The sequence below is a fragment of the Carica papaya genome, chromosome 7 (genome assembly GCF_054855325.1).
Source record: "Carica papaya isolate Zhongbai chromosome 7, ASM5485532v1, whole genome shotgun sequence".
NCBI classification, from domain to species: Eukaryota; Viridiplantae; Streptophyta; class Magnoliopsida; order Brassicales; family Caricaceae; genus Carica; species Carica papaya.
The window spans coordinates 21,132,302-21,145,446 of record NC_142315.1 but is presented as its reverse complement, the minus strand read 5'-3'; the positions used below and the strand labels follow the sequence as shown (position 1 = coordinate 21,145,446).

At 33.8% G+C, this 13,145-nt stretch overlaps 1 long non-coding RNA gene across 1 annotated transcript; it reads right to left on the bottom strand.

Moving 5' to 3' along the window:
• Nucleotides 1-360: 360 nt before the first annotated feature.
• On the bottom strand, nt 361-2,759 carry LOC148253051 (uncharacterized). Its single transcript, XR_015813312.1, has 2 exons — nt 2,250-2,759; nt 361-2,146 (listed from the first exon to the last, which is right to left on the bottom strand). It is a non-coding gene; the product is annotated as an uncharacterized LOC148253051 (long non-coding RNA).
• Nucleotides 2,760-13,145: the final 10,386 nt, after the last annotated feature.

Sequence of the window (13,145 nt, the reverse complement as noted above, 5' to 3'; positions counted from 1 at the left end):
CTTAATACTTGACGTTTTCCTAGGCTAAGAAATTCAGTTATTTTAACTCCTTTAATTTGTCTGACATGTAACGGCTGAAAATCTATCTATATATACAGTTATCTGCGTGTGTACATGTATAGATGGAGAGTGTTATTAGAACATTTACCTTAAGGTGATGATCCGTTTTCTTCCTGTTGGGAATGGGTAGTAGGTGAAGTTTCAAGTCAATAAAAATCTTTTGTGTTATGAAAGTGCGGTTAGATTCATTTTAATATCAGAATCACAACCAGTAATTTCAGTCGCACTTAAAATCAATCTCTTGCATTGTGCCCAATATTTCACTAGCTCCCCACCAACCCAATTATACACACATATACATGTATTGTCACGTCCCAATATTAGATATGAAACGCAATTTCTGCTCAAACCCTTTCATGCAGTGTGTCCATAAAATATATACATGTGTGGATCAACCTAACATTTCATGTGATATGTACAGTAAGTATATACACAAAACATGAGTTCTGAATTTATAATCTAATAGAACATAATAAAACTTTTTGAATATGTACAAAATATACAAAAACAAGAACACTTTTACAGGTTCTATTCGTCTGGTAACGGTGTTGACTCTTCATTCTCATCTTAAAAATATCATGGTAAAATTTAGTGAATTTCACCAACTCAATAAGTATTCCCGTTCTCTCAACCTAGATAAAATTTCATGCAAAATATACGGTAAGAAACAAAAAACAATAAAAATATTTTAGTGCAAATTCATATTCTTATTTTCACTATTTCACATGTTCCTGATCGATCTGATGAATTCTCTTAAATATCACATACAAATCTCAAATGTATATTTCCATACTCTCGAAAGTCATTTCAAAACATAATTACACAAAAAAAAATTATAGATACACTCAAATATCGTTCATAATCTCGAAATATAATCACACACACACACAAAAGATCACAGATACACTCGAACGATTATTTTTATAGTTTCATCGCGTGGTGCCGTTTATATCATCATCGAAGAAAAGCAAAATTGATCCCTCTATCGCATGGATAACACACACATAAATCACAATAGGTACGTTTGCTAAGTGACCCACATTCACACAAATGCCTATCCACGTCTAAATTAGGTTTCAGACTCTATCCATGTGCAAGTTCACCATATGTGCTGAACTTCAGCTAAACACACACACTTCCCTCCTCGATTCAGACTAAATGAATAGGTATTTAGGATACCTACTCTATTCACCCCTACCCTTTCATTTCAAAATTTTCAATTTATTTAAATGATCATTTCTTAACCTCAATTATTTCTTTTCATTTTTATTTTTACATTTTTATTTTATTTCTTTTTATTTTTCAATTTTTCCTTAATTGAAAATTTTTTTTTTCAATTTCAAATTTCATCAGTTCAAATAACTCTCAATTTATTGGGTCTGTTTTCTGGTTTCGTCTCCTCATATGGTTTAAATTGCTTACGTTTACTGATAATAATTTGGATTCTGTTTTTTTTTATCGAAAATTAGGTCAATGTCTGTTCAAATTTTAAAACTCATAATTTAAATAAATGAATGCACTTTTTAAAATTCAAACTCGGTTGAGATTTAAAAATACTTACTCTCTTAGGTGTCTTTTCGGATCCATCTGAATGTCCAAATTTTTCTATACACACGACATAATTAATTAAAATATTTTAAAATACTAAAAATTAATTTTATTAAATTACAGGTTCCAATGACTACCCAACGGAATACTCGAATCTATCAGGATCCGTACTTGAAAAATTTTTCGGTTCCCCATTTGGCGAATCAAATTTCTGTTTTTAGAGAAAGACTTTTTCAGCTTCTCCAACAGCGAATCAGAACTCCAAACTAGTGGGTCAGGTTCCCATGATCGGGGAAGACTCTTCGGCTTCCCAAATGGGTCAGCTTTCCCCATTCTAGAAGAAGGCTTCCTCGGTTCCTACGCTGGTGGGTGGCTTGGCCGAGTCCGCACGGCCAGCCCGACACCAGCCTCGCCCCACCACCGCTCAACCACCACCAAAACACGAAAATAAAATGATTTTACCTTTCGACGTGGACATTTTGGCATCGGCTTGGCTCCCGGTCACCTCCTCTCAGTCACCCCGCGGCTTCCTTACGTACTTGCAATTAGAATGATGATTTTTTACACTTAAAAAGTCAGTTAGTGCAAAATAGAAATAGATTAAAAGGAAAATAAGGGAAGAAAAGACAAAAAGGACAAACCTTTATCTCGCTTGCCTCGGTCTCTGCCATCACACGACATCTCGGCCGTTCTCTTCTCCTCCTTCTTCCTTTCGGTTCGGCTTCCACACTCTCCCACCTCCGCCCCTCTCTTCTTTTCTTCCTCCCTCGTGGTGGTCGCTCTTTGGCTCCCCTTCTCTTTCACGCTCGGCCCCTCCTCTCTTTTCTTCTCCTTCCTCCTTTTTCTCTCTTTTCCCTTCCTCTTCCTTCCCTCTCCTTATTTCTTCCTATCGGCTTCCCCGCGTGACCCTCTCTTCTTCCTTCCCTTCCCGATTGCTCTTCTCTCTTTTCCGGCTATTCTTCAAAATGAAGAGAAAATCCTAATCTCTTTTCTTTTTATACCCGTTCCCTCAACCATTAGATCTTCATGACTTGATCTAGGTCATCCGTTTTCTTTTAAATCTCTTCCATCCGATCTCCTCAACCGATCCGATTTGGGTCATCCATTCTCCTTATTTCCTTTGCCCCATTCTACTTCTACTTATTTATGTTTTTAATCTTTTTATTTATTTATTTTCATTTAAGTCTCTAATTAATTAAAAGTCTAAATTTTTAAAATTTTTTTTCAAATTTCAAATCTTATTTATTTATTTATTTTTTTAGGTGGATATTACATGTAAATCGTGGTGACATATATATATATATATATGCAAACAACTTGTAGGGGATTGCTTTTCTTGAGCATAAGTGTCAGTCTGATAATTGTTCTCCGTAAAATAAGTAGTTGTGTATTGCAACTGATAATATCACTCACCGTATTTTTCAGTCTCAAGTACTCGGAAGATCCGCGCTGTCATCTTCCAGGCAATTTCGGTGCTTAAAGTCTTCCACAATAAATATATATATATATATATATATACATGAGTATAGATTATTATGATGAGAGGATTGAATTTTATGAATATTCTTTCTTGACGTCAAATCAACATGATGTCTCTTTTTTCTCCGTAGCTAAGGATTCAAACAATATCTTCAACACACTGATTAATTAACACGATTACTACAATATAAACTATATAATATACTTATATCTAATGAATATATTAATTAAAGTGGTTAATAGGTATCTTCTGGAACAAGCTTCCTTCTTTTGGAAACAATACACATCTATGATAAATCTTAAAAATTTTTTATGAAGATTCATACTTATATATACACACACACCTGGGTCAGAATATAATGCTTTTGTTTTTTTAATTATATATGATTGGAATAACATATTTTTTAAAAAAGTTTTTGTCTAGTTTTCATCTGCCAATTAGCAATTATGTTTTATTTGGAAGAGGATACCACCATAAATTAGATCTTGATGATACCAGAAATTCTTCTTGAGAGATTGTACTGTGATCTTTACCACTTCATAATTAATTGAGAGATCTTCAACAGTAAAACAAATCTCATCTACTGGGTCATCTCTGAAAAACTACGAGTTAAAAGCTGCAGCCGTCTCAAAATGCATATACTGGCTTTTCATCCAACTCTATCTCCATCATGAAGCGTCAACCCAAATTAATCTTATTCATTCTCCTTTGGGTTCAGGAATCTTTCACTCACACATATATAATTCTTTCATGTTATTAGATATATATATATATATCTCCAGATTTTAATTTTTTCAAACAAAGTCGTTAATTAATAATATGATATATCGTGCATGCATTTGATTACTGGTTTTCTTAGGCAAATTATAGAACTGACATTTTTTCTACTACCCTTCTGGCTGATATACACGTGTGTGTACATACATATATACATATATATAGCAGGTATACGAGTATACTTTGGCTCCTGGACATAACTTAAAGGTTTGATTCATGAAGGCTCGAGTAGCCATAGACTTGAATCTGAGTCCAGTATTGAAAAATATTTTCAAAAATGATTTGAAGTCATAGAAGAATGTGAGTCAGTACAGGTAGCCAGAGTGAGCCGAGTCCTCCAATTACTGATGTTATACATATGCATGAACACATAAGCAAGTAAGTGGGAGTACCATAAAATCAACCATCACCCTTTTTATTCACACACACACATGTATATGTTGGGATTTATTGCTAAATCATGTAGTAGAGAAATGATTCCATATAATTTTGGGTTGAATTTCTTTATTCAGGTGCAGAAAAAGATTACGCTAATAATAAAAAATAAAGAAAAAAAATTCCATAACAAGAACAGCACATTACAAATATTTTGAGTCTGAATGACAAATTTTAGGATTCAATACACCATTCTAATAGACAAAATGCCTTTTGTTATATAATATTTATACGATAGCTATGATGATGAAAATGATGATGATGATATACACCAAACTATTAGAAAAAGATAAAGAAATAGTGTACTGAAAATGGTGATGGGGTCATGGAGCTGCTGTTTGAAGATTCATGCTGTCTCCTAATATTCTTTATCATCACAACCATACATCTTCACTTGTTCTGTTTCATCGCGGCTTTTACATTAAGTCTCGTTTGCTTTTTTATTTTTTCAGTTTTTCTAACTTGTTTTTCTTTCTTTCATTCATTTTTCCCTTCACCTTTTCTGGTGCAACATTCTTTTGAGAATTGTGGCAGACATTATACATAATGTTTCTTATAGGGAAAATACTTAATTCTAAATTTTCTCATTACAAAAACATATTTCTTTATTAACTTGATCAGAAAAAAAAAATTATATTGAGTCTTCAAGTTAATTTTATATTACCCAGAACAAAATCTAATCTCAATTTCATTTTTTTTTTTTACTTTTTCACAGTTTTTCAATTGAATTAGAGGTAAATTTGCAAACAAGTTTTATAAAAAATTTTCCTATATAATTTTAATAAATTTGTGATATATGTGTATACTATAAATCTACTATACAAGTATCTTAATGCAACAAACAAAACTTTAATTTGTTCTAAATAAATAACGTTAATGTTGTTGGATTTATGGAAAGATGAAATCTGCTCTACCAAACTCGTTCTGTGTTTTTTAGGGCAACCCCACAAATTCGTTGAGCATCAAACCAAGTGGAAGGTAAACTTTTTGGGAAATGGACTTTAACCTACCTAAAATTATAAAACCCAGATCATCCTAATTCAGGTGTACAACTTTAGTGGGTGAGTATGAACTAAATAAATAAATAACTAATTAATTAGTTGCAGAAAAACTAAATACAAAACAATATTCACTTAGTTCTGTCAGTATAAATAAATAAAATTGAAGTTTAAAAAAACTTTTGTGTCAATTTGGCCAACTCAAGCCCTAATGTTAATTTGGCAAATTAGGTAATCTTTTGTGTCAATTTAGCTTCATCAATTAAAAACATTAAATTCTCTACTGATATTACAATGGATTGAAAGTTTTTCCAAAGCAATCGCAGTCGAAGACATACCTAAGCTGGTGGAAGAAAAGAAGATGACTAGCACTAATGACCTTCCGAAAAATGAAAGGAAGCATTTCCAAAATGAGAGTACTCAAGTCCACTCTATTCCTAACCAAGTATCAAACAACGAGATAAAATCTACTTGATAGAAATCCTGACCAAGGAAAAAACGTCACTAGAAAATACCAAAAACCTGAAGAGTAACAGGTCTCACTGCCAAAAAATGACTCGACCCAAAAATTCTGACTCAAGAGGATATTTTAGATGTTGTCTAGGTATGGATACTCGTGGGGTTCATGTGTGTAGTAATACACGTTTAGAATACAAGGTCACCATATCTGCTGGTATTCCAAGAACTTGTGATGCACAAACTGAGGTGACCATATTCCCTACAAGACAACAGGTGGCAGGAAGGCTCCTCAACACGTGGGTGGAATTTTCCACGCACGAATGAGCCCTCGGCGCATGCAAGCCAACTTGCATGCCTCGCGCGCGTGCAAATGCATGGACAACGCATGCACAAGCATGACCCACGCACCCATTCGCACGGCAAACCCCACATGCAAGACCCGCAGGCCCCGCACGCAAGGTAGGTTGTGCGCACGCAGGCCATCCAGCCAAAGATGTGCACCTATCATACAATTGAGCCGAACAAGTGCCTAGTGCATAGACTTAATTCGGGGGGTCTGTTTCACGTGACCCACGTGTTCCTCCTGGCCCGGCCCGTGCAAGCTACTCGACCCCCGACCCAGTCGACTCTTCACTTCCTTGAGTCCTTCTTGGACCCCACCTCCACCTTTTCCACATATTTTAATTAATTTTCTCATGCGTTTTACATGAAAAATACGTAGGATAATTTTAGTCTTTTTTTAATATATTTTTATCCTTATTTTAATATAAATTTTATCCCTTATAGTTATTTAATTATTTAATTTGAATGTTAGATTAAGATAGAATACTATTTTATTAATTTTTAAGCATTTGTAACCATGTAAAACTATCTCGGAAAAAGTCTATATAAAAGTCTTTACCCATAGGTTGTAAATACAATTCAGTTGAAAAAAAAAAATATCAAAGCTTAGACTTTTCTTCAGTTAGCAATTTGTTAAATTTTTTTAACTTCTTCAAGTTCTTTAAGAAGCAGAAGTCTTCAGAAATCTTATTGAGATAAGGAGTGGGGATTAATTTATCGGTAAATTTGTGACGTCTTTTCTTTCCTTATTTTTAATTCCCTAGTTCTTGTTTATGTTTGCCTATTAGGTATTGTAGATTCAAGTAGAGGGAAGAGGTGTTCTAGTTAGTTAAGTTTCGATATTGCATACATTATGTGGGTTATAGGAGTTGATTCAATCATCCCCATACCCTCCCGTGTTATTTAGTATCAGATATTAGGTTCTTAAAACCCAAACTATCTTTATTGTTTTTCAGCATTTTTATTCTTAAATTAACATTGAAATTTATTTTGGTTGTTAATTTGTTTGCATATTACTTGAATCAATTCTATCTGTTCATTTCAAGTAATTTTGTGTTTGTTTCATTATTCAAAAAAATTATATATATATTCAAATTATAAAAAAAAAATATTATAATTGCATACCATAAGGCAATTGGCACGCTGTTCGCATTTTATATAACAAAAGCAGACTAGTCGCCTAATTGGGTGACTAGAAAACCTTTGAAGAAATCAAAGACAGAGTACCTCACCTAACAGGGTGTGAGTGGATACTTTTGTTTTTATTCTGTTACATTATCCACGTTTAATTTTCGAATTACATTTATATAATCTTGCATCAACATTGCATGAAGAAACCTAATCGGTAGTAAAACATAGCCAATAAATTGAGAATAGTATAAATAGATACACCTTCTGGTTATATCCATCAGGAATGATTATATCCCTACGTATTAGTTTGAATTTTTATTCTTTGTGATCCACAATTCTATATTTTATTATGTTATTATTCCATTATAAAAAAATTAAATTAAGTGACTAATTGAAACCAGTTGTTTAACATAAGAAACACATTATTCATTCTTCTATGTGTTCGTTTATGAGCTTCAGTAAAAATCAGAATCCTTTAGGATTCTTTATTGTGTCATAAGAACTAACGTGCATACCTGAACCAAGTGATTATGATTCTGAACACTCAACTTGACAAAAGAAGCTATCGATTGAGAGATTGTGAGGTAAACATGAGTGAAGGTGAGGGAGAGTTTTTGCTTTCACTAACTTTTATCTTTGCAGGGACTCCACAATATCTCACCAAAGCGCCAACAATAAACCAGTAACCATGTAAGAGAGAGTCTTGGACATGTTCACTCAGTTAAGTGTCCAAATAGAAAACATGGTTACCTGTATGGATTGTCTGGAACCGGGCGACAATTGCAATTGCACCCAACATCAAGTAATGCTAGAAGATATCGGATATTGTGGCAATGAAGTCGACGATAGATAGGGAGGCCGTTGCAAAGAGGCAAACATAGACCTCCATAATTTCAAGTTTTAGATACCAACTTTTCAAGGAAAGAACGATCTTGAGGCCTATATTTAGTGGGAGTGGAAAGGTTGACCACATCTTTAGCTACCACCACTACAGTGAAGGGAAAAAACTCATGTTGGCCACACTTGAATTTATCGACTATGCCTTAGGATGGTGGAATCAGTTAGTCCTTCTCTGTGAATAAGATGGGGACTTAGCAATCATCACTTGGAGAAAACTTAGATCTATTATGAGGAAATGATTTATACCAGCTTATTTTGATATGATATGAATGTGAAGCGGCAACGCCTGACTTAGGGCTTCAAATAAGTGGAATAATACTACAATGAAATGAAAAAAATAATGATTAGGGCCCAAATTGACGAACAACTGAAGGCCACCATGGCTCAGTTCTTGGAGAACCTAAAAAAAGAGATAACCAACATCATTGAACTTTAAAATTATGTCGACCTGGAAGAAATGGTAAACAAGGCTACCAAGATTGAAAGATAATTAAAAGGTAGATGAACCAACTAGGGATACATTAGTAACAATCCCCAGAATAATCAGAGATGGGTTCAAAGAGATAAAGGTAAGAAGATGGATGACAGTAAGGGAAAACAATCTGCCAGTAACTCAATAGGTAATCTTAAGGCATTTGCTGCTCACCAAAGCACTGTCAAGTGTTTTAAGTGCTTAGGAGTTGGGCATTACATCCCAATGTCCTAATTGGCCCACCATGATCATCCAAGATGATGAAGATATCATCAGTGAGCACGAGAATATTAACGAGCAGGAGGACCTATGATGCATCCTAGAAAATACTAACAAGTGCACTAGTCGTATCAGTAATATAGATATGAGAATCTGAATATCGTCTTGCAAAGACTAAATTTTATAAATCAATTATTATATTAAAAACTGTTATTTGAGAAGTGATAATTGAATGAGAGTAAATAAACTTGCAGAAACTTAAATAACCACAGTAAGTCAAAGATAATCAATCAGTAAAACAACGTTAGGGTCCACAATCCCCCTAAACTTGTTTGGATATCAATATTGATAACGAAATCTGAGTTAAGATTGGCGGGTTACTTCTAAAACTTGGCTAATTTTATTCAAGGACATAACCTTTCAAATTTAACGAAACTATTATTTAGACACTTTCATATAAATTTGAATATAATTAACCCAATTATCTGATCTTATTCAGGAAGATGAATACATGCTACAAGTCAGTTTTAGATTATCTATTCGAACAAATATGTTATTAACTTGTTATGAAAAATCCTAATAATCATGCATTGAATCCTATAAATTGAAAACCTTAACTTCTCTATTCGGCACATGATTAAAGATTTTAATCAACAAAATGTCCATATAATCATTAAACTCAATGATTTTGTATAAAACTAACTTAGATGTCATTAATCAAAATTAATACCCTTTATAGTTTAGGGTTCATGTTTTCCCTACAAAAGAAATATATTCCATAATTAAATCAAGAAAAAAAAAACTGAAACTAAAAGAATACATAATAAAAAAAAATCAAACTCAGGATTATGTCTTCGTCTTGAGCTTGATCTCCTCTCCAATGTAGTTTTGAGTCTTATAGGAAGAAGAAGAAGAAAAACCCTAACTTAGAACAATCTCTCAATTAAAACACTTGACAGAAAAGTCTGTTTTCTATTCCAAATGTTTGGTCAATAGAAAAGTCTGTAGTGTGATACTTAATGGAGACAATTATACTAACATTGCCAGCACCTTGCTTGTGGATCAGGTAGGGTTAACTTGTGAACAACATCGTAGCCTCTACAAGCTACACTAGTTAGATGACAGTAAAGAGATCAGTGTCACCAAGCAGGTACATATTCCATTTTTCATTGGTAACTACATAAAATCAGATATTATGTGATGTGGTTCTTATGCAAGTAAGGCATCTACTACTAGGAAGACCATGACAATATGATCGAAATATTAGCCTTTTTGGTGAAAAGAACCAATACTCTATCCAAATTGGAAGTCTCACCCATGTTCTAACACCCTTGTCAATAAGGGACACCTACGAAGACCAATCAAAATTAAGAAGTCATATGACGTTCGCCAAAAGGCAGGAAGAGAAAAACAACAGTCCGGACCAAGTTAAAAGTTGCCCCTTTATTCAAAAATAACCCAAGCACCTCGCCGGCTGCTTGGTAAATCCTTTGTCCTCTTTGTCTCTAGATGAAAAATTTATAATCACTATAGACTTGAGGATGAATCCTCTTGAATAAGGGAGGGATGACATGATTGCAGTCAAAACATAGCTAAGCTTGTGGAAAGAAGAAAGATGATTAACAGCATTAATGACCTCTCGAGGAATGAAAAAAAGTATTTTTGAAACGAGAGTACTCAAGCCAACTTGATTCCTAACCAAGTATCAAACATCAAAGTAGAATCCAACATAAAAAATCCCAACCAAGGATGAAACATCACAATATAATACCGAAAACTCATAGGGTAACATGCCTCACTGCCAAAGAACAACTTGGTCTAATAATTCTGACCCAAAAGGATGGTCCAAATGTTTTTTGGGTATGGGTACCCATGGGGTTCACATGTGTAATAATCCACTTTTAAGATATAGGATCACCATATCTTTTGGTATTCCAAGAGCTCGTGATGCACAAACTGAGGGGACCATATTTTTCGCAAGACGACAGGTGGCAGGAAGGCTCCTCAGCATGTGGGCAGAATTTCCAATGCACGAACGAGCCCTCACGCGTATGCGCCGAGCATGCGAGCCAACTCACACACCCTATGTGCGCACATGCATTCCCTGCATGCCCATGTGCGTAGTAGTGCCTATGCACAAGGCCTGTAGGCCTCGCACTCAAATAGGTCGTACGCACGCACGACCATCTAACCAGATGTGTGTCCAGCACATAATCGGACCGAACACTTGCCCAGCAGGCTCGTGCCCAATGCATAGGCCCAATATGCTACTGGACCCACGAGTTGGCCAACTCTCCACTTCCTTGAGTCTTTCTTAGACCCCACCTCCACGTTTCCCACATGTTTTAATTAATTTTCCCATGTGTTTTATGTGAAAAACACATGAGATAATTTCAGCCTTTTTTAATATATTTTAATGTAAATTATCTCATGTGAAAAACACATGAGATAATTTCAGCCTTTTTTAATATATTTCAATGTAAATTCTATCCCTTAGAGTTATTTAATTATTTAATTTAAATTATAAATTGAGATAGAATATTATTTTATTAATTTTCAAGTGTTTGTAACCATTTAAAATTATTTCAAAAAAATCTTATATAAAGACCTTTACGCATAAGTTGTAAACACAATTCAGTTGAGAAAAAAATTAAAGTTTAGGATTTTCTTCAATTAACAGTTTACTAATTTTTTTTTATAGATTTTTTAAGTTCTTCAAGAAATAGGAGTCTTTAGAAGTTTTGTTGAGATAAAGAGCGGATGTTAAATTGTCAGTAAGTCCGTAACATTTTTTTCCTTATTTTTAATTTCCCAGTTCTTATTTATTCTTACTTATTAGGTGTTGTAGATTCAAGTAAAAGGAGTGATTTTTCTAGAAGGTTAAGTTTCGATGTTGTATATGTTGTGTGGGTTACATGATCCTCCTCATACCCTCCCGCTTCAGCTCCACATCCCACTTTTACTCGAATTCCTCTCGGGTTGGTCTATCCCATACTTTGACATTCCCTTATAAGCTGGAGAGTAAAAATTTTCTACTCTTATCTTGGACATCTAAAAGGAAGAAGGATATTTGGAAGTGCCTTAGTGCATATGTCTGCTACTTATTGTTTATTGCCAACGTGCTTTGTTATAATACTTCTATTATGAATTTTCTCATTAATCAAATGATAGTTTAGCTTTTTGTGTTTTATCCTCTTATGGAAGACATAATTTATAGCAATATATATTGCAGCTTTATTGTCATAATGCATGATGACAACTTGTGGGTGCTTAATTCCTAAGTCACTTAATAGGTACTTTTTCCACGTAGCTCACAATAAAGGTTTATCATTACCGGATATTTTTCTTATGCTGAGGAGTGTGAGAGTCTAAGAAATTAAGTAAGATATATGAAAAACACAATATTAAGTGATTAATCTTTGAAATATCTAGGTAAGCTCCCAAATCACTATCACTATAAGTATTGAGTTCCAATTTCAGACAATATATATAAAACAACCTTACTCCAATGCATGTTTGATGTACCTCAAGACTTTGTACTTGCATTCAGGTGTTTGTCCCTTAGATGCTCCATGAATTGGCTTAAAAGTTGCCCTAAATAAAGTCTGTTTGGTCATATAAAATTTAAATACATAAGTCCTCAACGAGCCTCCTTTAAAGGTTGGATAAGGAATAAACTCACCATTATCATTTGACAACTTGAGATTCTAACCAAGTGGTAGTTTTGATGTCCTTACACGTAAGATTCCTGTGTCATTCAATAAACCTAACAAATATTTATGTTGACACATGTGAATTCTTTCCTTGAGCCATGTAACTTTAATGCTAAGGAAGTATTTGAGTTTCCCAAGATCTTTAATCTTGAATCTTTCATCCATAGTTAATCTTCGTTTATCAATTGTGCTCATGTTGTATTGTTATGATTATATTATCAATATAAATCAATAGAGTAGTGAAATCTTTCCCTTCTGTTTGTATAAATAGGTCATAATCTAATTAAACAGCATAAATCCCTATTGGATTATGAAAGTTGAAAGTTTTTAATACCAATGTCGTGAAGCTTGCTTAAGAACATATATACTTTCCAGAAACCTATAAACTTTTAGCTTCCCCCATTAGGATAACCTGGTGGCAAATCTATGTAAACTACTTCATTTAGTTTGCAATGTAGAAATAAATTGTTGACATTGAGTCAATGAAAATACACTAACCTTCAGTAGCTACTAGAGAAGGAGTAGCCTCACATAAACAATCTTTGTAAGTGATAAGAAAGTTTCATGATAATCCAAGTCTTTCTTTAAAGTAAAATCCTTTGCAATAAACC